General features: G+C 41.6%; 1 long non-coding RNA gene across 2 annotated transcripts; it reads right to left on the bottom strand.

Moving 5' to 3' along the window:
• Nucleotides 1–7736: 7736 nt before the first annotated feature.
• LOC146549746 (uncharacterized) lies at nt 7737–25270 on the bottom strand. 2 transcript variants are annotated; one of them, XR_014890533.1, is made up of 3 exons: nt 22838–25270; nt 22670–22748; nt 7737–8545 (listed from the first exon to the last, which is right to left on the bottom strand). It is a non-coding gene; the product is annotated as an uncharacterized LOC146549746 (long non-coding RNA). The 2 variants fall into 2 exon arrangements; XR_014890534.1 differs by having other exon boundaries at nt 7737–8540.
• Nucleotides 25271–26163: the final 893 nt, after the last annotated feature.

The following is a 26163-nucleotide window of genomic DNA, read 5'->3' as shown; positions in this document are numbered from 1 at the left end:
TAAAAACATTTGATTAGCTATAACATTTAATATGCCTTTTTGTATGATTGTGAGTGACATTTTAACAAGATTAACAAGATAGATTGGAATTTGTCTGCTTTAATGAGTCAATGCTCACCAAAATGTGGATCATGGAAAAGTGATACTACTTTGTAAGAGGAACTCTTAGATTTTAAAGATGTAGCAGTACCCATTTATCTTAGCTTATTCTGCCGGACCTGAAATAGCAAAAGTGCCTGGAGTTTGATTATCATTAATTTATTTTAATTTCCTCTGCCATGACTGAAATATTCATATCCGCACATGAATTATTGGGTTTGAATACCCTACAAGAGCTAGCATCGCCAGAAAAAGCCTGTATCATGGACTTGAAATTTTAAGCAGGGCTCAATATTTCAACAGTGCATTCCAGGAAACCGCATGGAAGTTGTATTGACTTCTATCACTTGTGTTTCACTTTAGCTCTCGAGTTTATCGAAACATCAGCCAGTCTCCAAGGTACAAAATTGGTGTATGAAAAATAGACGAGGCTAAAAATATTGGCTTAGGGAGAGATTGATGAGAGGGATGAGGGGATGACAAAGCTGCACAGAAGGAACATTTGATCTTAGTCCTTTAATTCACAGTGGACAAGACTGTCCCGTTACATTTCTGTAGTACATGTCTTGCAGTAACAGTGACCCATATGAGACATTCTCAGTTCTTATGAGCCTTCTATGACCCGGGAGTCCGGGAGCTGGCACAATCACTAACAGGTAAATTTACTGCTGATCATTGTTAGCCATGCAAGCTGTTATCCTGATTTTTTTTTCTAAGTAAATGGTGAAATTGAGCAGTTGGAAGACAACATTAGAGAGTCAAAGCTTAAATGGTTTGGAGAGGAGGGCTAGTGGATATACTGGACTGAGAATGTTAAAAATGGAGCTGCCAGCCAGGAGGATGGATTGATGGATGACATGAAGAGAATTCTGGGATAGGGTGAGATGGAGGCAGATGATATGCTGTGGTGACCCCGAAGGGGGGCTGCCAAAAGAGGAAGAAAGACCAGATGAATATATTTCAGTATGAACTGAAAATGATTGGTTACTGAAAATTACATTCATTGTAATTTGTCAAAGTAGATTCTGTGGCTCTTTGAGCCTCCAAGGAACAGGCTTATTTTAGCTGATGCTTTGGATACATGATCTGATTGGAACCCGATGAGTTTGGAGGCTGGGTCAGCATCTTAGATTGCGTTCTTCTAGCTGTACCTGAGAAGCAGTACAGCGGAGTGCAGTATCTCACTAGAGAGGAGTTACCTACTGCTGCAGCGCTGTCACAATGTTTAATTATTTAATTTATTATGTCTTTAACTTTCCCACCTGCCTCCATATGAGGAGTTTTGTTGGTTTCTGTTCTTCCCCACAGGCTGATCGTAGGAGAGGTTATGAGAATGTGTCGATTTTGTGGCAAAAATACCACACAACCCAGTTCTAGGTCTTGGTCAGGGGGCTTCTGAAAACTCATCATGTGGTATCTTTAATCACCTGATTAAAGATACCACATGATCTTTGTGCACAAAGGTGCACAAGGTGCTAAAATCTTTGTGCACCTTTGTGCACAAAGATTTTAGCACTTAGCTGTTTCCCTAAAGAAGAAATGCCACTGTGCGCCATACTAGCTTATGTATAAACTGAAGTTTATCACCACTTGTTAAGCTGTCTTTCAGTAAGATGTCAGATGTTACACGTTTAAAATTAACTTAAGAGTTCTCCCAAAACACGCTCATCTCAGTGTGTGCAGTGAATACATAGTAGAAAAGCAATGGGAGAAAATTTGGACAAAAAACAGACTGTGAATGGAAATATGAGCCTGAAATACAAAATAAGTATTTTTTTTTAAATAATGGAAGAAAGGAGGGAGCAGAGGTAATGACAGAAGCAATGAGTATTCTCACAGACTTTGAAAAGAAAAGTCTCTCTTTTTTTTTTTAAAGAGCTGAGGTGGTTAAATATATATATTTATACATGCGTGACTGTGTGTGTGAGAGACCTCGTCTGCACATGTAGCTGTGTGTGTGTAAGAAAGCTGTCAACTACTCCAGACGAGAGAGTTCCAGCAGTGTGTCAACTTAATGGGCAGAAACTGGGGCATAGTGAATAATTCAGCAGCTTTTTAGGGGGAGAGGAGACGCTTCCAATATCTTCCCTTAGGAGAAACGGAAGGACCCTGGTCTCATAATACAGTCACACACACACACACAACACGGTATGTGAGCAAGACGAGTATGCCATCAATTCAGTCTCTGCCAACAGGTTGTGCTAAACTATGTATCTAAGCGGCTAGCTTAAACCCACTGAGACTCTGCGTGTTACTTAAAGGAAATGAGCAAAACTGTGGAGAAATTGTCTGTTGGTCAACTCGCTTACAGAAGTATCAGAATCACTGTTGTGTGCCTTGGGAGACGCAGCATTGCATCAACCACCATCCACAGTTGTCAGGAGTAAAAGTAAAGCCGTGTAACAAACAACTACAACCCCACATGGAGTTAAAGTGCATTTACATGGAGACATCTTAAAAAACAACAAGAGAACAAGTGGACGAAAACGGATACGTGGATGGATTTCTTGAACGGCTGTTGGTGGCTTCGTGATGCCACAGACTGCGAGAGCACAGCATAACCAACTTCAAAACGAAAAGAGAAGCAAAGATGGCACATTTGCTGCTTTTCTCTTCATATGCATCTAACCGCACAACCAACTGTAGCTACTGCACGACTACTAGTGCTCGAGGCAGCTTGCTGAGTCATTTAAAAGTGGATAGCTTTTTAAATAATGTTACAGACAGGCGTGCCAAGGCTGTCAGAGAACAAGCATTGGCAACTCTACACACAAAACATTTGGAATAAAACACACAAATTTATACAAAGCTGGGAGTTATGTAGTGCTTAATCCCCTTAAACTGTCTGTGGGAGAAAATTTTTGATCTCAGCAGTGGATTTGCTCACAAACATTTCTGCATAAAAATCAACAAAATTGAAAAACCGTTTGCAAACCTTTTGCTTTTCACTGATGCTTTTCCCAACTGCTGCGATTCACAGGAAAGTTGTCTTCGGAAATGGCCAAAATCGGTATGTTGTAATGTTGTGCGAGCTCGCCTGTTATGGAAATGAATTCTCTCAGAATTGTTCTTAAGGAAATGTTTGATGTTGTAAGATTGCTGGGTGTATATTCCCACTAAGAAATCAATCCATCCATTTTCTTAACCACTTGTCCAACTTAGGGTTGCAGGGACGCCAATCCCTGTCGTCACAAGGCGAAGGGAGGCAACACCCTGGGATCTCATGAATTACAGGCAAAGGGACCTAAACGGACAGTCGCAGGCAGGCGAGATTAGAGGAAAAGTGAACCTTCATTCAGGACGATTACGGTGTTCAGAATAATGTCCATGAAAGGAAGACTCAAACCAAATCCACAGTAGGGAAGACAGCACCATTTTTACACAAAAGAGTACACAAGGGAGAGCTAAAACCAATCGAGATGACAAAGGAGGAAGTAAAGTGAGACATAAAATACAAGATTACCAGAATAAAAGAGGACATTTTTAACTAGAACACCAGACATAGAAGAACTTGACACACGAGGGTAGACTAGAGAAAGTCATAACTCAAACAGACTTATGGACAGGTTCTACTATACCACTTCTTACACTCTGCTTGAGCACCCACAACACTTTACACTACAAGCCTCATTCACACAAGCACTCGTTTCTTTGTCTAAGTGCTTTCTTTCCAGCATTAACATGCCAGTGAACACGCTGGGAGAAACTCAGGGTTCACTGTTTTGCCAAAAGATACTTTTGTGTGCAGACTGAAATACCACCAAAATTTAATGTCCTGGGTTCAAGATCCAGAGCCATGACATGGACAACCCAAAAATCCATCAGAGCATCACGGCTGCCACATAGAAACAGACAAACAAGCAGCTTTTCATGTGCACACCTGCAAACAATTTCAAATAACCATTAGCCAGACTGTGAGAAGAAGCTGGGAAACTCCACACAGAGTGTTCCAGCCAAACAGGTGAGACCTGGTACTAAACATTTGTGCTGTGGTGTGATAGTACAACTACTGCACCACCATTTAAGACTTGAGAGTAACAAACTTTGATCAGATCAAAGCTGCTAAACAAATGCACTTAATCAAGTGCTTAATCAAGTGCATCAGCCACTTAATTCCTATGGAAGCAGTAAGGTTGGTTTTCACACCCTGCTTCTGCACTTTAGTTTCATTTTTGTTAAATAAGGTTGTATTGATGTAATTTTAAGACCCACTAAGGTTTTTATTGATAATGTTTATTAATTCCTGATAATACTTAATTATATTTCACCCAGTAGTAAATTGTTGTACTGACCTCCTGTGAACTATAGCATCAATTTTAAAATATTGTTGCTCAGCTATAAATACTTACATGGGCTCGCTCTACGTTATCAAGCAGATCGTTTATGTTCCCATGCCTCATACACTCACTTAGGTCTGCTGATCAGAACCTTCTAGTACAGGCTGGATTGTGCAGACTAACAGTCTTCAAATCCCTTAAACTTAAAACATGCTGCTTTTCATTAGCTTTGTCATCTTCAGAATAGCTTTAGCTAACTGAGTCATTCTCCATATTGCATCTCTTTCATTAATATTGTTTTGATCACTATTTATATTACATTTTTTACTCTAATTTTATCTATAAAATTATTATTTTTATCCTTTTTTCTTTCCTTCAATCAAGTGTATTGTTTTTTGATGATTTTACTCGTGCAGCACGAGTCCAGTTTGTTAAAAAACTGCTGTGTTGAAATGTGCTAACCTGATTTGGCAAGCAAATGGATTTGAGCAAGTTTGACAACAGCCATAGATCAGTCAGGGTGTCCATGCTGACGTGCTAAGTAACGTAGACGGTGGAGTGTCCGCGTTGCTTACCTGAGGAACACCTGGCACAAGGATGCATTATTGGAAGAAGACAGTGTTTGGGCATTGCCTTCTTGAGTTGGATACAGGACCCTAGGTTTCCCAACAGAACTCATGTGGATGTTACTTTGGCACATACCACCTGCCTAAGCATTGCTGCAGACCCTTTACACCGTTCATGGAAACGGTACTCCCTGATGACTGTGGTCTCTTTCAGCAGGATAATGCGTCCTGCCACAGAGAAAAATGGTTCAGGAATGCTTTTGTGAGCACAACAAAGAGTTTGAAGTGTTGACTCGGCTTCCAAATCTCGATCTAGTTAATGGAGGATCTGTGTGATGTGCTGGCCAAGCAAGTCTATCCATAGAGCCGACACCTCACAACTTAAAGGATCTTGTCAGGGGGCTGGGTCTGTGACCCAGCTTTTATTTTTTATTTGTAATTTTGGTTTCTCAGATTATATTGAAATATGTTCAGTTCTTGTGGTGTTATTCTTAGTTAGGGTTTAGTTCAAATTTAGTCTAGTTGTGTTATCTCCTTGTCTATCCTTGTTTTCCTTGTGTTTCTCTCCTCTGTCTCCCCCTCTCTCGCTCCCTCTCTCTTTGTCAAGCTTGTGTGTCCCAGTTCATGTCTCTCCATATTTCCTGTTTTATTTGCAAGTATTGAGTTTCCATGTTCAGTGCATTTGGTTTTGCTTCCCCTGTGGCGTCTTGTTCATTTGGGTTAGCTGTGTCTCACCAGGTGTTTCCATTACCTCATTACCCCTCTGTGTATTTAAGTCTTCCTTTGTTCAGTGTCAGGTTGTCTGTCAAGTCAGGTTTCAAGTGTTTCATGATTCTGTTCAGGACATGTTCAGGTTTTGTCTCGTAGCTTCTGCTCAGAATCGTGTTCATGTCTCTCTTGGTCATATTTATTATCATCTAGTATTTTTCCAGTTTAGGTTTTAGTTTTCACCAGTGTTCGTTTTGTCTTGTGTTTGGATTCATGTTATCAGCTTTAATAAAAGCTCGCCTTTTCTTTAAACAGTAAGTTCATTTCTCCCATGTCTACTTTTGGGAGCGTTTCATAAACACACCGGCCATCCCGGCTGTGACAGATCTGCTGTTAACATCTTGGTCCATATACCACAGCACACCTTCAGGGGTCTGTAGGAGTCCATGCCTCCATGGGTCAGTGCTGTTTTGGCAGCAAAATGCAATATTAGGCAGATGGTCATAATGTCTCTCATTATTTTAAAGATGCTCTGTTATGACACCTCAAACTCAGCATTTTCACCATCGTCATCTCGGTGATCTAAAGTTGGACATGAAAAGCGATGGATCTAACTCAGACATCAACCCTAAAATCAGAGTCTGTTTTGTCTTTTTTGACTCCAGTATTAACCGTCATTTACAAAAGGAACATCATGTTACAATGAATAATACTGAAAACTTACAATTCAGACCAAATGATCTTCTAAGATAAGAATTATCACAGACTTCTATACCACTCTACAACAATCCCCTGCCATTACAAAGAACATAGGAGGAAAGAAGCTCACTTTCCTGAGCCAGAAGGTGCAGCCATCTTTTAGATAAAGTCTGTATATAATGAGTACACAGAGCTAACATGGTGACAGAGATAAAAATAAAACTAGTCATTTTGCAGCACGCCGCTCGAAAAATCTCCAACATTCAGAAACCATCTGTCCAAAAGTGTTTCTCTTTTTCTTTTTTAAGTCCTAAACTCTCCACTGCCAAAGAGCCCAGCCTTATGTAACATGTGACATTTACAACGAGGTCCGTTCCCTGTCTACCTATCTGCCACTCTCTCCTGTGTTTTCCTCCCAAACCCCACTCTGCCCCCATCCTCCTCCCCCCTCCAGCTTCTCTTCTCTATCCAGTCTGAAGCACTGACATTTAATTAGTCAGTGAGTGGAGGGTGCCTCGCCACATCAGCCCTGTAGTGTTGCTGACCTTTTCTGACTGGGTCACTCATCTGCCATTAGAGTACCACCCCAACCACCGCAATGTGCACACACAAAGACACACACACACCCTCATTACTCTCTCAGATCTAACGAAGAATACTTGAGATGAGCCAGCTGGTGATCTGGCAATTGACAGTAAGGTGGAGTGTTCTTTTCCAAAATTGGATGACGTCAAAGGATATGTTTCATGATTTGAGATGCGGACAGTTGCTATGCCTGTGCGTGTGTGCTCGTGTCCTCTGATCTTCACATCTGTATATCGATGCAGGTTTGATCATATGTTGTTGTGGCCCTTTCTTGCAGACAATTGCATCACTCTAATCAGCCATCACAGGAGAAGACTAACGACAGTTATCCTTTCATCTTCGGTCAGCGCAAAATGCCCTTTTGCAACACACGTGCGCACAGAAGGCTACACGCACGCACACACCTGTGCACCCGGTCAAAGCCAATCAGCAGTTTCCTGTTCTGTCTCCCCCCACGTCTCCTCTCCACTCCTGAGTGCTGTGACATATCAGCCAGCAACATCGGCTGCCAGACACCTCCTATCAGAATCGCTTTGGAGGCCTTTTAATCCGCCCTCTAAAGAAGTCTTTCCTGTCAATGAAGGGAAACGTGACCCCAATACCAAAGATGGAGGAGGGAGGGGAGGTCGTTATGGAGAGAACCGGCGTGAGGATCTGGCAGAGTGAGCTACCCAACTGGCCCTGTTTGCAAGTGTTGGGTTGCAGCCCAGACAGTTTTTTTTTTTTAATGGCTGGAGATGCTGGAAAGCATCCTCTGCGCACACATAGAAAAGAGGCAAAATACACCTTTATTGTCAAGAGTGAGAGGGTTGTGGTTCACTGGACAGAGGAGTGAAAGTTACAGAAGAAGACATGCAGAAAATCTTCCGAATACAGTGTCAAGAACTGCAAAATTTATCTTAAAAAAAATCACAATATGCATTTAAGATTAAGTTTTAGGAAAGATTTTGTTTATTTCACTGCAGATCGCAAAGGTACACTATACATTAGAATTTCATATATTATAATTTAATAAACAAAAGCTGCAAAAAAAACTAACACAACAACTACCACCTCCAAATCCTATAATTATTGTAGAAGAAGAAGCATTATGGAAAAACAAAAAATGAACTTTTGATTTTGAATTGATTTGATTTGATATACCTGTATTAGTCCCACAAGGGGAAATTTCATTAGGCTGCCGACCTATTGCACGCAATGGCGGCGCCATCTTACCCTCTGACCATACATACATTACACAAAAACATCACATGGGGAAGACAGGTCAGAGAGGTATAACAATGGAAAAATGCACCACACGAGGAAAGATAAGGAGAAAAAAATAACTCCCCCCAGACTGAGCTCCAACAGGGAGTCAAAGTCAACCTTTGTGACTTGACAGCCCTGATGAGAATGAGGTGCTAAGAACTATCATTAAGGCCCCATCATGTCATCATGTCGCTGGCATGGTGTTTATCCATGTGTCATCTCTGTGGCCTGTGGAGCTCCAGCCAGAGCATCACATCTCCTCCTCTGATCCCAGAGTCACTCCATTGTCTAATAACTGGGATCATGGATGGTCCACAGATTTTGTTGTTCTTTTTTTTCCACTCAGTGATTTCAGCAGCTGTCCTAGACAGAGAAGGAGAATTAATCAGATAATTCCAGCCTATGGAATGAAAAGCTGCATCTTGTAGATCCTAGAGGCATGTGTTTGCCCACTACATGGTTTCCACACTCTGTAATCATAGCCATTAAAAACGTTTTTCAAGCTTCGATTTGGAGACAAGAAACCTCGACAGCTTGGCCAAGCTGCCAAATAATGAATGTAAACTACTACCGCAAAAAGAATGTCACAGATCCCTTAGATATCAGACAGTCTGGAATCCCTGCAGAGTCCAAATCAGATAAATGCAACCAGGCCAAAGCAGCCCTGGACTGCACCACACTCTCTTTCACAACAGATGATACCATTAGGTCAGAGCAGATTCTCTTTCCATCACTCCTCCATTCCTCTCAGTTCAGTCAGTTTTACACCAGGCTGTTAGACATTCGTGCTGGGTCCCTCAGTGCCTCACTTAGCACCTTAGTTCAGGAGAGAGCTTGGCCAGTGAGCAATCTGTCACCACTGTAAATACTCGGTCATCTTGGAAGGATCACTGCTAACTGAGAGAAGAGAGCTACAATATTTATAAAAATATGACCCACAAAAAGAAAAAACAGAGCACGATGTGCACACCCAGAACTCATAAATGACTAACATGGTAGAATAAATGAACCCATAATAATTTAAGTCAAGAGCAGAGGAGGCACAGATCCATATAGAAAGCATGGAAATAAAATAATAATAACATTAATAATTTTAAACAGTGCAGTCTTCAGGTGGGAAACTGAAGCCAATACTGAAATGCGGTAAACCTGGTGGGGCTGTGGGAAATAACAAATTTAAAGAAACATTTCCTGGTTTGATGAGTCCTGATTTTCACCTCAACATGTGGATGGTGGGATAAGAATCTGACGTAAATAGCAAGAAAGCATGGATCCATCCTTCTATCAACAGCTCAGGCTGCTGTTGGAGGAGTAATTGGTGTGGGAGTTATTTTCTTGGCACTCTTTGAGCCCATTAGCACCAGCTGAACATCATTTAAATGCTAAAGCTTACACAAGTATTGTTGCTGAGCATGTCCATCCCTTTATGACCACAATGTCCCCATTAGGACTGAGCAATTAATCAAAAATGAATCAAAACTGACATTCAGACTCTCTAATTGACATAATCATGCCCATTTTGGTTATTTTCGTGTTACCCCAGTGTGCACTGTCCTCTTTAAAAGAAACTAGCCAGTTTGTGGTCACGTGACTTTGCTCTTTTTAGTTTGTGACATGCAAGCATCATGGAGGAAAGCTCAAACACCAAAGCCGGCCACAGAACTCGAACAGCTTGTGACGAATATAAAATTACGTGTTCGTTGTTTCGACATATTTTGGGGTTCAGTCAAGCCCATATAAAAAAGGGGGGGAAGCAGAAAACTGCAGGAAAAATAGTTCAGGTAATATCAGAGTATAACAATTAAACTTATGCACGAGATAAACAGAAAGTTGTTGGAAGCGTCTTCGGATTTGAACGTGTTTTGTTGTTTCCACCATTCCACATTAAAGTGAGTGGATCTCTTGTAATTAATATAACATGACAAAATTTAAGAGCTCGACACGTGGTGACAACTGTACTATTTTCATGTCAAGCGAAAAATATATATCATGTGAGTAAATTGTGGGAAAATCTAATCCTTTTTGCTTCTTCCTGTAATAACACCGGAGAACACCCTTGAGCTGGAAAATGTTTCCAAACCACATAATTTTACTCCTCAATTCAAAGAATCCCTGTGCGCCCCAGGGATGATCTTCCATTACAGCCCCTGACCTCTAATCTCCAAGAGGTGAGAGGAAAGGGAATTTCCCCCGGGATCAACAAAGTATTACTTAATCATTATTAATCTGGGCCGAAAAAAAAGAAAAAGAAATGAAACAATTTGGTTGATGGAATTTTAGATCAAAAGAGATTTAGCAAATCTCCCTGTTTACCTTTAGCCATAGATAAAGTGCTTACATTGCCAAAGGCGCCACACTAAGATGTTAAGGTTTTAAAACTCTTTTCAACTGAGCCCTGGGAAAGAATGATAAATGAAGGAATTTATTATAATCTGCTGCTGGTTATTTCATTCTTAGGCGTTGTATAGCTCTGTCTCTGCTGGCTAGTTTGACACAGATTTTGCTTCAGACAGAAGGGACCAGTGAGTGGAAGTACAGATACTAAGCATACATTTAGTATGTTTACTCCCCTTCCATGAAATGTAGATCCTTGTATTAATTTTGAGAATCTTTATTTAAATGTAATATTCTTTTTTTTCATTCAGAGTGAGATAACAATCCCTCATGTTGCACACATGAAGGGCAGAAACCAAAGCTCAAGTCTCTCATAACTTAAGAAGTAGCCAACTGACATTGTGCTTTAATCAGACTGCACAAGTTCAGACCTAATGTGACAGCAAACAACAGCCTCACTCGAGAGTCTTTGACAAGACACAGACTGCTTATGAGCTCTATGGCTCCTTAAAGACTCTGGTTAGTAGTAGCATAAATTGTCTACCCAAAGTACAAAAGCCATAAAATAGCTAAATCGGTAAATCTAGTGACAAAGTACCTCTGAGAAGCCGAAGTGCTTAAATCAACTCACTTTTGCTGGTAGTTATTACACCGCATTGATTGTCCACAGTATTTCTGCAGCTCTCTGCTTTTTGGACAGAATCTTTGGCGCAGCTCTTCAGTGCATTAATTTCTGCTTGTTTAGCTCATGTCTGCATACCTTTGCTTTTGCTTTTGTTGCATTTGCAATGGAGCTACTGCGACAAAAGACAATTAATCACCCATTCTGCTATTGCAATTTGGATCTTACACCACAAACCCACTCTGTATGCTGCTACTATAAAACTTTTCCTGAGATAGAAACTTTATGTAACTGTATCACCCAAAGTGGGAAGAACTGGTATTTTAGTCTAATTTAAGAGAATAATTCTATATTTAGATTCATCTCCAGGCATAAAAATGATGCAGTTGTTGCTTGCCAGTGTTGGCAGCTCCAATAAATTTCCATGTCCAACTTATTTGTTTGAACCCAGTAAACAAATATAGGATTGATGGCTAAAAGAAAAGAAAATTTAAGATGGAAAAAGAACACAGGATAAGGTTGTGTTTGTTAAACCTGACTGGATGAATCTGACTTTTTCCTGAAAAAGGTTGCAACATAATGTCTTCTGATTCATTTATTGTGACATAACATGACTCGTTTAAACTGACTCAACCATAGAGTACTGTGGCAAAGTCTGAAAATGAGAAATGGATGCAGTGGTTTAATAAAACATACATAACTCATACAAACACAGATTGAAATACAGTCTCTCTCTCTCTCTCTCTCTCTCTCTCTCTCTCTCTATATATATATATATATATATATATATATATATATATATACACACACACATATATGGCCAAAAAAAGAGTTTGTACAATTATAATGATCAATAATAATTCTTCTATACAAGCCCGAGCTCTCTAAGGTCCTATTCCTTTAAGCAGTCTTCAGGAATAGTTCTCCAGGCTTCTTGAAAGACATTCAAAGTTCTTCTTTGGATGTTTCTGCCTTTTGTTCTGTTCTTGTCAAGATCACTTTGGAAAACACTACGTTCTTGTCAAGATAATCACACACTGCTTCAATAGTCTTGAGTTCTGGCTCTGGGGAGGCCAATCCATGCAACACGTTCTCATCCCAACGCGTAACATACTGACGACTGTGACAAACCATCGGTATGTTACACATTCGGAGGCATGAGAGCGGGTTGGAATGAATCTATAAATGTGTTTTCATGTGTGACATGAAAATCAACCTAACAAAGCATTATGTATGTTAAATCTCTTCACTTTTGGATCCTGAATCACTTTGGAAAACACTACGTCATAGGGTTAAGGTTATGGTTAAGGTTAGAATTAGGGCTGGAATGGACAGCTGGAGCCTCTGCTCTAAGAGTGTCCTACTGCTGCGAGTGGCTGCGAGTGTCTTATTAGGATGTGGAAGAGTACCTTTTGCACTACTATGCAACGCCTAGAGGCATGACAAATAGTCTGTATGCTATGTATTGGGAATAATAATACTCTGGTCCATGACCGATAGTGTTCCATATTGTGTTTTTCGATTCAGGTTTGCTTTCACTGCATCGGCAGTGTGTTTAGGATCATTGTCATGGTGAAAAATGTAGTTGTTGCTAATTAGATGCTTTTGAGATGACACTCAATGATGGATCAAAATCTGGTACTTTTCTCCGTTCATAAGTGCCTAAAGACACATTTTAAAACTGGTTGTTTGCTAAATTGTCTGTTATTTGTATATAAAACACTGGTTCATCCTTTGAGTTAGGTGTCTTTTTTATGCTTGACTCATCCATAGATCAGGCTCAACAAACCCCCAAAAATCTTTGAAAAATCTAAAGTAGGCCTGGAAAAATATTGCTCAAAATCACTTTTAAAATTTTACAATGTCTGTGTCCTTGGATGCAAAAGATAAAGGTATAAGTGGCAATTCTGTAATTTAATGCAAATTATTTGCTTTTTGCTATTTTACATTGTACTTTTCCCAATAATACTGGAACATTCTGGACGTATTTGATTGATTTAATCAAATCTGTATTTTGCTACAGCTGCATTGCTGTTTCATTAATAAATAGGCCTTGAAGAGACCTCGATCCTAGTTTTGTAATATCATCCCAGCTTTTATGTAAAAATATTAATAATCTAAAGTGTTATCTTCTCAGGGGCATTACTAGAATATTTTGGACTAGGCCATCTGTCTCGTCAGCTGACATGACCGCTGCTAAGTGAGACTTTAGGGGCATTTACTCCCTCCTCTGATATGACAGCAGCTACAGAGGTCACGACTAAACCACAGTCTTTCTGTTGTTCATTTGTCAGTTATGTGTGAGTTTGTTGCTCTCATACTTTGCAGTTACTGTTAGCTAACTTCTCTTTTGGCAGTTTGTATTTGTTTGCGTTCATTCAATAATGAGTAACACTGATTGCCTTTTAGGAACACCAGAATCCACTGTCGGCATTGTCTGTTGGACACGTAGCGTAGCCAACTTCACCCTCAGTATCAGCACTGGCCGGCATAGCTTTATAGCGACTCTGTTTTCAACTAGGCCTACACATACCAATACATTTTTCATCCATTTCTCAATTATTTTGTTGCACTGGTAATAAATTAAACTAATTTTAGTAAACTAAAATTTAAAGTAAACTTTTTTTTAGTTATATAATTTTAATAATTGCATTTTGGAGATCAGTATCTTACCCGAGGACACTTAGGCATCCACACATAAAACCACCATCCCTCCGATTAGTAGATGACCTGCTGTAACTCCTGAGCTATAGCCACCCTGTGGCAGCTTCATCATAAGCCTCAAATGTGCTTTCCATACAGATTTGTTTGTTTTTTCCTGCTCAAAAATGGCTTAAAATGGCTCCAGCAAGTGACACCATGGGTAGCTGGCAAATTTGTGAATTCATTAAAGTTTTCCTGTTTGTAGAAACGTTAAGCCAAAGTTAGTTAAAAGATTACCTTAATGATGAGAGAAAATAATTCTCCTATCCCAATTTTTGCTGTCACACATGCAAAACCAGTGCAGAATTATAAGATTTTTAATCTATCCTAGACTTGGCAACACTCCAGCAGTTTTTCTAACAACAAACCCTGGATCACCAGTTACCTGAAAGCAGTACTGAATGAAAAGAAGAGGATACACCATGAACTGAATGCATGATTGAGATGGTGTACAGATGCATACAGGAAGAAGCTGGAGGCCAAATTCCAAGAATTTGAAGGATGTTATAGCAGTGTACTTATTGCTCTTTTGCCTGTATGTGATGGTGCTTCTGGTGAAAATAAGGTGTGTTTATATATCATTTTAAAGAGCTTCAGTTTTTTAGCACTGATCTGTTATACATAAAGTGATTGTCCAAAGGAGGGTATCCTCCAGAATAAAATATTGGCATTGCATTGGTTCATTCAATCTTCTGTTCTCTACCTCTGTGTGATTGTGATGAAGTCGTGGTAAAGTGAGTGGGAACAGATGGAGAGCTCTGCCCTACTAGCACAGCCGAGGGCCCTCAGTGGTCCAGACTTGACCCACGACTCCACTCACCTGGCACTGGATCCCGGCATGGATAACAGACTGTTCCAGGGGATACAGCATGGAGGAGAATTTTGTTTGTGTTTATATGTTACTAACTGGATTTCTTTTGGCATTACAAGAGCCAAAATGTTTTGTCTGTTTATCAAAGTCAAAATATTTTGAGAAGTGTGGAATTTGCAGGTTCTCCTGCAAGTGTCTTCAATCCAGCTGAGTCAGGTTGGTTGGCATCAGGTGTCTAGCCTAAGACCCGTACTGGATACAGACACCCCGGGAGTCAAACCTATGACTCCTGTTCCAAATGGATGTGGGCTTACCATTATGCTATCCAGCTGTACCCAGCTTGGAGCCCTCGGTGCAGTGACTCCCAAACTTGGCAAGTGGCTCCAGCAGATCCCAGGAACAACACTTGAGATCTCTGTCCAGAAGAGGGCAGTGCTAGGAACAGCTAAGGCAGACCTTCCCAAAGTGTGGGGCCCGCCCCCTAGTGGGGTGGGGGGGGGCAGAGCCATTGCAAGTGGGGCGCGGTATGAAAAGGGAAAAAAAATAAATAAATGACGCTTGGACACTGCTAGCACGGGGCGCCCGCACAAACGCAAAGCAGGAGATGAAGCATAGCTGAATATGTTTCCAAACCAACTTCATTCTAAGCCAAAGACTAGAAAATATGGTGAAGCATATCTTCCCTTTGGTTTCACCTGCACAAGTGCCAAGGTAGGTCTCCCCTGCAGAATTGGTATTTCCTTCGTCAGGAGCAGCGCTGGGCTCTTCAAATCACGGACAAACAGTATCACACATTCTTGATTTTTAGTTCACAAACACTTGTTGTAATGACTAACTACTCCTGACATTTTGGAGATGTTAGCTCTTTATACAGTAAAGTTACAGCGGGATACAAATAACATCAGGCTGATCCTGCCACGATTTGTTCCCCCGTCCAAATCACAGACAAACAGTATCCCACAGTTGTTTATGTTTTTAAACCCATTTTGCACAGAGAGGCAGTTTTTGAAAAATGTATTGATAGCAATGTTGAATATTATTACACAAGAAAAAAACAACTACACGTAAAATAATTACACCGTGACGCCTCTGCCTTTCTAAATAGAGGGACAGTAACTGCGTGTTTATATGTAAGTGTGTAAAACCTGAAGATAGACACAAAATACTGTTAATCTGACTATCTGCCATTCTGCAATTCATCTCATGTAAACAATAACGTGGCGCACAGCGTGACGTGAAAAAAGGCACATACCTTTGACGTTGCGTGACGAACTCTGTATTCCTCGTCCACACGTAAAAGCAAAAAAGGAGTTTTAAAAAAATCTCCATTTTCGGTGATTCGAAACGCTGTTTACGTGTGGATGACACAGCTGCGTTTTCAAAAATACCTGTGTAGGTGCGGATGTAGCGTAAAAGAGTTAGTAGTTTATTTTCTTACTACCTGTATTTGCTTAATTGTTTACTAAATGTTTGAGGTGTGAAATAAACCACAATTGAGCAAAATATGGGTGTGTGTGGTTGGAGGATGTGTTAGTGCGTGCGTGTGCGCGTGCGTGAGGGCGGCGTGAACATTTTTCCTGTAAAACAAAGGGGGGCCCAGCGAAAAAAATTTGGGAACCACTGAGCTAAGGTACTGTGCAGGATCCTTAAGCTCCCCAGCCACTGGTGGAGGACCCAAGCTTGAAAGAGAGACCGCCCGCAGGGTGAGAGGGGACTGTATATATATGTGTATATAGCTTACTGCATTTTTCTTTTGAAAATATCATGTTTATTTCATCAACCACATATTATAAATGCTAAAGGAAACAAAGAGCTCATGAAAAATAGCTCAAGGAAGCGTATCATCATCCTCGTTTTTGGGATTCTGCAACAGTCTTTGGTCTCATATAAAACCCAGCTCAGCTCGGCAACGCAGTACCTCTCAGGCAAGCTAAAATGGGCGAGGTTATGACACTGTCTGAGTCGTGTGTGGTGGAGCTGCTTTGTCGGCTGCTGCTCCCTCGCCTAGTAGAGATAAACAAAGCCCCGATGTGAAAGTTGAGGATTTCTGCAGCTTGCATTCCATTACTAAATCCCTCACCTCTCTGCAACTCCTCCAGTTACAGAACCCGGCGAGAGCAAACAGGAGAGCTTCATTAGGCTTTTCCAGATGTAAAAAGTTAACTAACCTCATGCGGGTACACACCAGCATTCGCCTTTTTTTCCCTCTCCCTTCCTGCTGCTCTCTCCCCTTCGCCCCCTAAGGAGTTCTCTCCGGTGACTCGCTGTTCCACAGGATGCTTCCAAAATGGCGGCTCGGGGAGTGCTGCAATTCCCCAGGCTGCCCAGATGAGATGCAAGGTTCTCTCTTGTGGGCACAAAAAGAAGAAGAAGAAGAAGAGACACACAGGAAGATGTATGTGTGTGTGTGTGTTTCCCCCCCCTTTTATTTCCTTAGCTTTCTCTGATCTGATCTGATGTGAAATCACAAATTGGCCCCTAGCCGCTGCCCCCTGTGTACATAACAGAACTCATTAAAGCGAGGAGGGTTATTAAAAAGTGATGGAGCGAGGGAGGACTCTGACAAGAAAAACTGATTCAGTTTAATAAAAGAAACAGAAAGAGAAGAAGAAGGTGAAGCTCCACAAAGAAAAAGGAGGCTAAGCAATGAGGGAGCCGCAACGACAGGTTTACTGTTCTCTTTCACACAAGCCTTATGCAAATACGCTAGATTCTTCCGAGGCTTCGGACAAGCTCAGTTCTTTACTTTCTGGCAGATGATAACATGGAATGGGACGTCTTTCCCAAAGGTTCAGTTCGTGTGCCCTACATATGGACAGACAATACAGTGTGAAGGCAGCGACTTGGCCATCAGCAGAGCAAACTGTATGTTGCTTCTTAAATCCCAGCAATCAGCTAAAGCCCTTGAGGTCTAAGCTAAAAATACAGCATGTATTACTGTTCACTTAAGATAAAAGCATCTGTTAAATGACCGTATCATAATGCCTCCACTCCTCTGGGCAGTATTTTTGTGTGTAACAGCAACAGGAGACCTCTGGCATTCTGCTTCATGGACGTTCATTTATAATTCATCGGTTTTGACTGGGAACACACGTGTAATGGGAGCAAAGTATATCTTGGAGGATTACGGGGCGAGGACAAGAGGGGAAGATGAGCGGATGGCGAAAACATAACAAAGAAAGAAAGACTGAAAGAGGTCTGGTGGGGAGAGATTGTTCCAGACTGTTTGCTCTCCAGAGGCTAATGTAGATCCACAAAGAGCGAGGCTGAGAAGGCAACCAAACTTACTTCTTTTCACTTTTTTTCCACCTGGAATGAGTGGCAGGGGTAGAACTATATCTTCAAAAGCAAGAAACTAAATGTAAATGCTTGGGCATACATGTCTCTGTGCATCACCGTGCTCAGAGAGAGGGCCTTCTGCCCCCTTTGTGGATGAAATGGAATGGGAAAAAAAGTGAGAGAGTGTGAGGGAGATAGGAAGGGTGAGTCACTGATTTCTGTTGGCTTTGCTGCTCTCCAGCGAGTTGCCGTGCCAAGCAACCAGCAATAACTAGAGTGACTATAACCTGTGGCCCGCAGCATCCCACCTGTATGCCTCTGCAGAAACTAAACCACCTGCCCCATCCAGCAGCCTCCTGAGGTCTCATTTATAAACATAACATCCGCTCAGAAAGAGTGGAAAGTTGTGTGCAGCGTTGCCCAGACAAATGCCAAGCTTTAGAAAAAGTAAGCAGGCAAACTATAGCGTTGCTTTATGCAAACTCTGGTGCACTGAGCTCAAGGCTAGATTTGACTGCTATGGTAAAACCTACAATAATCCATCATTCTTCCTCTGCTCTGTCCAATTTGTACAGCAAAAAAACAGGCCTGAATATTGTTGTGTTGTTCGTTGATTATACCCATCCATTCATGTTTTTAACGTCTCATCCGTCGAGGGCTGTAGGGAGGTTGAAGCCTATTCCAGTTGACACTGACCACCGGTCATCAGTCCATGGGCTCCATCAATTCAATTCAATTTTATTTATAAAGCGCCAAATCACAACACCTTGAGCTTTATTCTCTAAGGCAGGGGTGCCCAATCCCAGTGCTCGGTTTTAGATCTCACCGTGGGTCAACACACCTGAATGAAATGATTAGTTCATTACGAGGCTTCTGGAGAACTTCAAGACATGTTGAGTCATTCAGCTGTGCTGAATCAAGGATTCATCTAAAACCTGCAGGACACCAGCACTCGAGGCCTGGAGTTCGACACCTATGCTCTAAGGAAAGGACCCCAATAGAGAGAAAACTCCAGCAATCAGACGACCCCTATGAGCAAGCACTTGGTGACAGTGGGAAGGAAAAACTCCCCATCTAACAGGAAGAAACTATTAGCAGCCCTAAATAGAAACTTTGTCAAAAAGGGAAATTGTATGCATAATTGGAATGTTCAAATCCAAAACCTTGCAACAGTGCAATCCACTGCATCGCCATCCCACTCTCTTACATTTACCACTTTATTTTTGTGATTGAAAATACAGATATTCTGGTCACGATATCTGTAGATGTCTTCTTGTTCCACTGCTAATATTTTCCTGAGTGCAAAACATATAGTATCAGTAGAAAAGTTGAATATGCTGATGTGTGAGATGCATTCAGGTTCTGCTTTGGCAAACACCAACTTCATCTTTAAACTGACCCAGCCTTCACACTGAGGCTCGCTGATATTCTCAGGCTGCAGCGCAGTGATGAAACAGCAGTTTCATCACAAAGGTGGAGCTCAGGTCAGGAGCAAAAGGAGAAGCCTGCTTGTTGCTTCTCTCTACATCCAAAAGGGTTGCGGTCAGGGGTTAAAGTAGGATTCAGGAGGTGGGGAAACCCTAAGATTGGGTGCAGCAGTGCAGCTTGGGGAAAAGAATGTCTTAGACTCGAGTCACACAATAATGTATTTTGTGAGCTCCAAGAGATCTTTCTTTGTGCACAGGCTGTGATCAGCTGACCTGTGCTTTTACTCTAGTATTCACTGCAATCTGTAGATTCAGATGACGGAGTTTAAGTCACAAAAACGTTGGATTCCATCAGGTAATGATCCAATATCTGATTTTAAAACTCTCCCACTACATGTCAGATTTAAGTTTCCATTTTATAAAATTTCATTTGGCTAACGTACTTAGCTTTTTGTAGCAGTCATTTCCTAATCTCTCATTACACATTAAGAGTTTTCTTTACATTTCACATTAACTGGATATACAAACTGTGCAGAGACAGCTTGTGTGTTTGATATTTATCAAGCTGCATTTCAAATTACATGCCACTTAAAAATAAAAACAAAAAACTTACTCTGGTCATGTTAAATCCCCTTCTGCAGTGCTAGTGGGACTGCAACTTTATTTACATCTGCACCATGAACGCCCCGAAGGGATGAGGAGAAAGGGATGTGTTAAAGGTGTAAACGTACCGCGGGACATCATTATTTTCTTATTACTGAGAAAGTGTCTCCATGCCCCCACTGGAAGCAACACCAGGCTGCGGCACCTGACATGTTCACTCATTCAGTGTTATGCATTAACCTGCCTATCAGATTAAAGTGCTCATTAAATGAAAATGCCAGAATACCATTCCAGATTGTTCCACTTTCCACTTTATTCTCTGGTTATAGTGCTTGAATCCCTCCTCAGCATCAGACCCGAGGATGAAAACAGCCTCTGAGTTCAAACTTACTTGATGCACTCTATCACTTGCACTTAACTTCATCCTTGTCCCGAGAAATCAAAGTCATGATAGACGGTTATCATTTTCAGACAGTGGAAAGAATCCAACGTGGATATACAAGTGACCAGAGCAGGGCTTTAAAGAAACAAGTGGATGTGCACTTGAAGCACTGCACAAGGAAAAACCACAAAATCACCTCTTATGAACTGAAACACATCAGAAGCATTTTTTTTCCTAAAAACAGGGCAAGGCCAAATGTAATATAATAATATTTCAGACAGTTTTTGAGACTTCTACATCATCCAGTACAGCACTTCAGAGTCACACTGGTAGCGATCGAAGATTTAAGTAAATTTGACAAGCTCGACGCAACAGAAGATTGATTGACAATGGTCTATAGCCAATCAGGATGCAGAACACAATGCGCTGTGGGGGAAAAAAAGCATGCAAAACTGCACAAAAAAAATCCACGAAACAGCAAGGCCGCAAAAGGTGAACTGCAATATAGTGAGGGAGCACTGTAAATAAAACAAGGTGACAGTCAACACAAAAAGCTTCAGACATTTTCATAGTGTATATTTTTGACCTATTTTTGTACTTAACTTAAGTGGCTAGAAACAAATCTAAGTATTGATCCTATTGCGCTATAATTGGATCGATCTGCCTACTGCTTTATTCTCATATATTATACACAACACATCCTACAAATTCGCCCATGTGAGCTTCATGACGTCCCACCCAAACCTATGACATGTCCGTACCAACCCTGCATCACTGCTCCTCAGCATCCGCCTTGACAAATCACTCCCCAGTTTATAAAGAACATATTTTGTAGAGTATGATGAGCTCAGAGCCTAGATTGCAAACTCTAACTATACTCTGCTGGTATAATGAATGTTTTCTAACTTGAGTTCTCTGACTGAAGTTCATTAGTGTGCCCACCACCCACCACCACCACCATTCCCTGTCATCCCTGTTTTGCTGAGCTTGGTGTCTCTTTGTTAGGAGTGACAAGCTCACAGCCTAGAACCACATATCAACACTGAACTAATTAGGGAGCTGGCTGACTGGACTGAAATAATTAAGATTTTAACATAGATACTTGTCTTTAACCCTGTAAAGTTAGAGTTAGGGTTAGGGTTACTGCTCTTTAACCTTCAGCTTAAACCCTAGGCTATTAGAATATCCAGTGTTTTTTGCAAGGCTCAGACTTCTCAGAGGCAGGTAGATTTTTCTTTAGTTTATCTTTTGTCTAATGTGTGTAGATTGATGTGCACTGCATGCAACAGACACGAATCTCATGCTTAGCAAGACCTTTATCCAGACCTCTCCCTTTCTGCATAGTCGTGCGTAAGTCTCCACTCAGCATGCATATCTGCTGACAAGTGTAAGCACAATTTATTTTTATAGAATAAACACTCCCTACAGGGAAGCAGGAAAGCCAGAATAATGTTCAAATCATTTTATTTGTAAGCTAATGCATTCTGCACATCCCACATGAATGAACTGTAATGAGATAATTTGAGTATTATTGTGGATTACCTTGTATGCTTTCCCGTTGGGGGTGTTTTACTGGGAGTGTTACTTTGAGATTGTCCTACGTATCCTAATTAAGCCAGACAGTTTGTGCATTTAGAAGACAAAGTGTAGCATCTTGACTGCCATTCTTCCTAATTGTCGCACTTTTTTTTTGCCCATTATCTCTTTTTTTTTTGCATGCAAAAAAGCATGTAAGCACTTTGTTCTTAGCTAACAATGAGTGCATTTTTTTGCGATTTATCCATTTTCTCCACAGTGAACCCTGTTAGTATATTTAGGACAATGAAAAATACAATTGAATTATTTATTGCCTTTTTTAAGGCATAAAGACCCGGCAATAGCACAGACGAGCCCCGTGAGCAAGCAGTTGGCGACAGTGGGAAGGAAAAACTCCCTTTTAACAGGAAGAAACCTCCTGCAGAAAAGGCTTAGGGAGGGGCGGGGCCATCTGCTGCGACTGGTTGTGGATTGAGCAAAGGACAGTAACAGTAACTAACGATTACATAGACCGTCCTGTCAAGCAACAGTAGTGAGTGCTTCTAACTGTATGATCCCTTTTTAGTACTTTTTAACAGTGCTACTCACTCTGGTGTCCCTTAGATAGACACTGACAAGGGAGACCCCAAAGACCTGGAAGTGGAAGCCAGCTCTGACCAACAACTGAACCCGATCGCAACGCTGCTGAACCGTAAAGCCGGCAGTCAATGAGCCACGGTCAGGCAGCCGGCAAATAAATACAATTAGTGTAAATTAGCTGTGACAATTAGCAGAAGCTACCTCAGCTCACCTTTGTGTCCTCGCGGAGCCACACAAGTCCCTCGCCGATGATGCTGTACATTCATCTTCAAAGCTCCTAATGACTTTCTCTGCGAGGTACATAATACAAAGCCAAGGTCAAGCTGTGTTGCTGACAGGAGTGCGATGAATAGGAATAAACAGGGACAGGTTGGGTTACCTTGCAGCCACAGGAGACACTCGCACGCCCGCTCGTGTCTTTACAGCCACCGTGTCCATCTTTGTCTCGTCTGCTCCAGTTCCTTTGGCTTTGAAGGGCACGCCTGCTTGCGTGTGAGAGATTAGAAGTGTGTGTGTGCGTTGATGTCTTTGTCCTGGAGGCGTGAGGAGACAGAGGGCAGCGGAGTCATGCGGACTTCAACTCTGGGAGTGTGTGCGTGTGGAGACAGGGAGAGAATAGAGGCACTCGTCTGTATAATGGAGCGAGAGCTCAGCCAGCTTCTAGGAGCTTTCATCTGTCTGCTGCAGCACCAAGACACGCACGCACGCACTATTTCTCTTGGCCCACAGACCTAACCAGACCAGCTGTAATTTGTCATTTGGCTGCGATCTGGCCCGTCAGCGCTGGGTTACTTTCAGCTCGTGGCTCTATGGTAATCCCTCCCTTTGAAGGCCGGCCAATCCAATCCCATGGCTGACATTGCCAAAACGGACTTCACTATTGTGACCTTTACAGCGCACCAGCTAATCTTTCTTCAACGAGCACGGGGGAGAAAGTGAAAAAGGGAGGGAAGCTGGCAATGAGTTCAACAAGCTTACTTGTCCTCCTTAGCGCTGTCTCCTCCATCCTATAGTCTGAATTTTTTTTTCCTCACAAGAAAAACGTCCCCCACAACATACGCTGCCTAGTCAGTTGGTGTTTTGTTTTTTAAAAAATGAAGGAAAAAAGTCATGGTTGACATTTAGCGAAGCCTCATGTTTCTGCCTCTGGCGTGGGGCAGAGGTGGTGTGCGCTGTGTTCTCATTCCCACCACCACCTGGCACATTTACAAACAGACTCGTCGGTTAAAGGTTTTTCACTCCTAGTTGGTTCAAAGCGCATAGCTCTCCGGTTTTGCTGCTAATGTGGCATCTCGGGCGAAATGAGAAGTCAAGAATCAAACAGAGAAGTTGCTGGGAGGTAGGATTTGCACTTCTTCTGCAATCCACCTGGAGCAAAACACCCCGGATGTAGACTATGATTAGAAACTTCATTCAAAGCAAAATCCCGTGAGAAGATGATTTCTGGCACGATATACCGAAACAGATGCATGGAGTTTGTTCAAAAAAAGGTCGAAAACAGAAGTAAATGTTAAATAAAGTTCTTATAAATCATATCAAGAACAAAATCAATATGTCCCTCTGATCAGTATTGCTGTACGAGCAATGAGGTTTCTGGGATTACTTCCCCGTGGATTTTTTGAGCATCACGCATATTTCCCGCACTTTGGTGAATTGGTATCCACTAATTTTCTTTTCCTTTTCTGTCCCACATTCATAATATAAATTCCTTTATCTACTTAAAGGAAGTGGGGAGGAGTAAATGTGAGTGTGTTAAATTTTGATGAATTAATTTGTAACATTTTTAAAAGTTCTGGTGTGTTTCGCGAAGAACATCAGTCCTATTTTTCCAACTGTGTAGACTGACTTTTAGACAGTGTACTTCCAACTGAAACACATTAGTTTCTACATTGTGGTGTTTTAATGAGGCACTCAAGTCGATGTACATGTACAAACAGACTGCTTTTATGCAGTAAATACAGTAAATGCTGCTAGATCTCAGTTCCTGATTTCCATGATGTAACCCTTTCTGTCATCTGCCCACCTTCAGTCTGTGTTTGACCTTCTCTTTCATCCCCCCTTGTGCTCTAGTTCTTTCATCTTTCCTCCCTCCTTACCTGTTATTGCAGTAAATTGGGCGATCGTGGCTCAAGAGTTGGGAGTTCGCCTTGTAATCGGAAGGTTGCCAGTTCGAGCCCCGGCTTGGACAGTCTCGGTCGTTGTGTCCTTGGGAAAGACACTTCACCTGTTGCCTACTGGTGGTGGTCAGAGGGCCCGGTGGCGCCAGTGTCCGGCAGCCTCGCCTCTGTCAGTGTGCCCCAGGGTGGCTGTGGCTACAATGTAGCTGCCATCACCAGTGTGTGGATGTGTGCGTGAATGGGTGGATGACTGGATATGTAAAGCGCTTTGGGGTCCTTAGGGACTAGTAAAGCGCTATATAAATACAGGCCATTTAAATTATCTCGAACCAATGGCCAGTTATAAAATTTGAAACAAATTTGACTTGGGACTCTGGGCTATATAAATTAATTTAACTTGTATTCATAAATGTGATGTTAAAAATTCAGATGAGCTAGTTAATCATTGGATGTAACGTGAACCTCAGGTAATCAGTGACTCTACAGTGAAGCCTCGTGAAACAGATTATGAAATGAAATGATTGATTATTATCATTATTACTATGAAAACGGTCAAAAATAGCACACGGTTTCAAAATTGAGGGTTATGAGTGGTTTGAATATTGGCTAACAACTTCTCAACCACAACTCTGTAGAGGACTCACCATTCCTCGTCACATCTTGGATTTTCCAACCAAGATGGCGACAGCAGAAACCCCTGATTTTTGGCCTTCAAAATAGGACTTCAGAAACTAGGTATAACCAGTTGCTGTTTATGCCTCTTTCAAACACCATTGGCTACTAATCTCAGCTAATTCTTCTTTAACTCAGCTGTTTTAAATGTGCAAACGTTTGCAAATGATAAGATTACTTACTGGCCAAACCAACTCTCTAACCATGTCTGAACTCTCGAACTCTGTTGGTCCGATAAAAAGATGTCTCCACAAGATGTTCACCCATTGGATGCTTTCTGGTGTATGTGTTTTTGCATGTTTTTGAAGCACTGTGGGACTCAAACTAGTCAGTCATAATCAGTGTTGGGACCAGAGATGGGCAGTAACTGTAATCCGATTACTTTTTTCGAGTAACGAGTAAAGTAAGGTATTACTATTGCAAAAACAGTAATTAGATTACCGTTACTTTCCCGTAGGAACGCTGCGTTACTGCGTTACTAAAACCGTGATTTTTTTGCGAGAATGTCTCATGACAGTGACGTAAGCAAGTGCGACGTTTGTGACAACAGCTGTGTGCAGATCAACAGTGGATCATATATCGAGTACTGGAGAGAGTATGAGCGTGCAGCGTTTAAGTATTGACCTTACTTTAAGTTTGATTCCATAAAAAGTGACAAAAACATTAGTGTCCGTTGTGCATGGGAAGAAAACTTCTTTTTACAGCGAAAAAAAACCCCTAAACTTCCAAGCAAGCACCGAGTGCGCTACCACGTAATGGGAAATTCACAGAGAAACTGCCATATCCTTCCACTGACCACTGCGGCACACCTGCACCAGGGTAAACCTCCGCCTACCCTGCTCCTGCTTTACAGGTGAAAATAGAGCAACAGGACCGCTAGTCTTTGACTTTATTTATTTTCTGCTGTGATTTATTT

This window comes from Mchenga conophoros, linkage group LG22, assembly GCF_057382185.1.
Source record: "Mchenga conophoros isolate Kocher_MC1m ecotype Shallow Benthic linkage group LG22, M_conophoros_male_GT1.1, whole genome shotgun sequence".
NCBI classification, from domain to species: Eukaryota; Metazoa; Chordata; class Actinopteri; order Cichliformes; family Cichlidae; genus Mchenga; species Mchenga conophoros.
The sequence above is the reverse complement of the archived record's forward strand: the minus strand, read 5'-3'. Positions and strand labels throughout refer to the sequence as shown.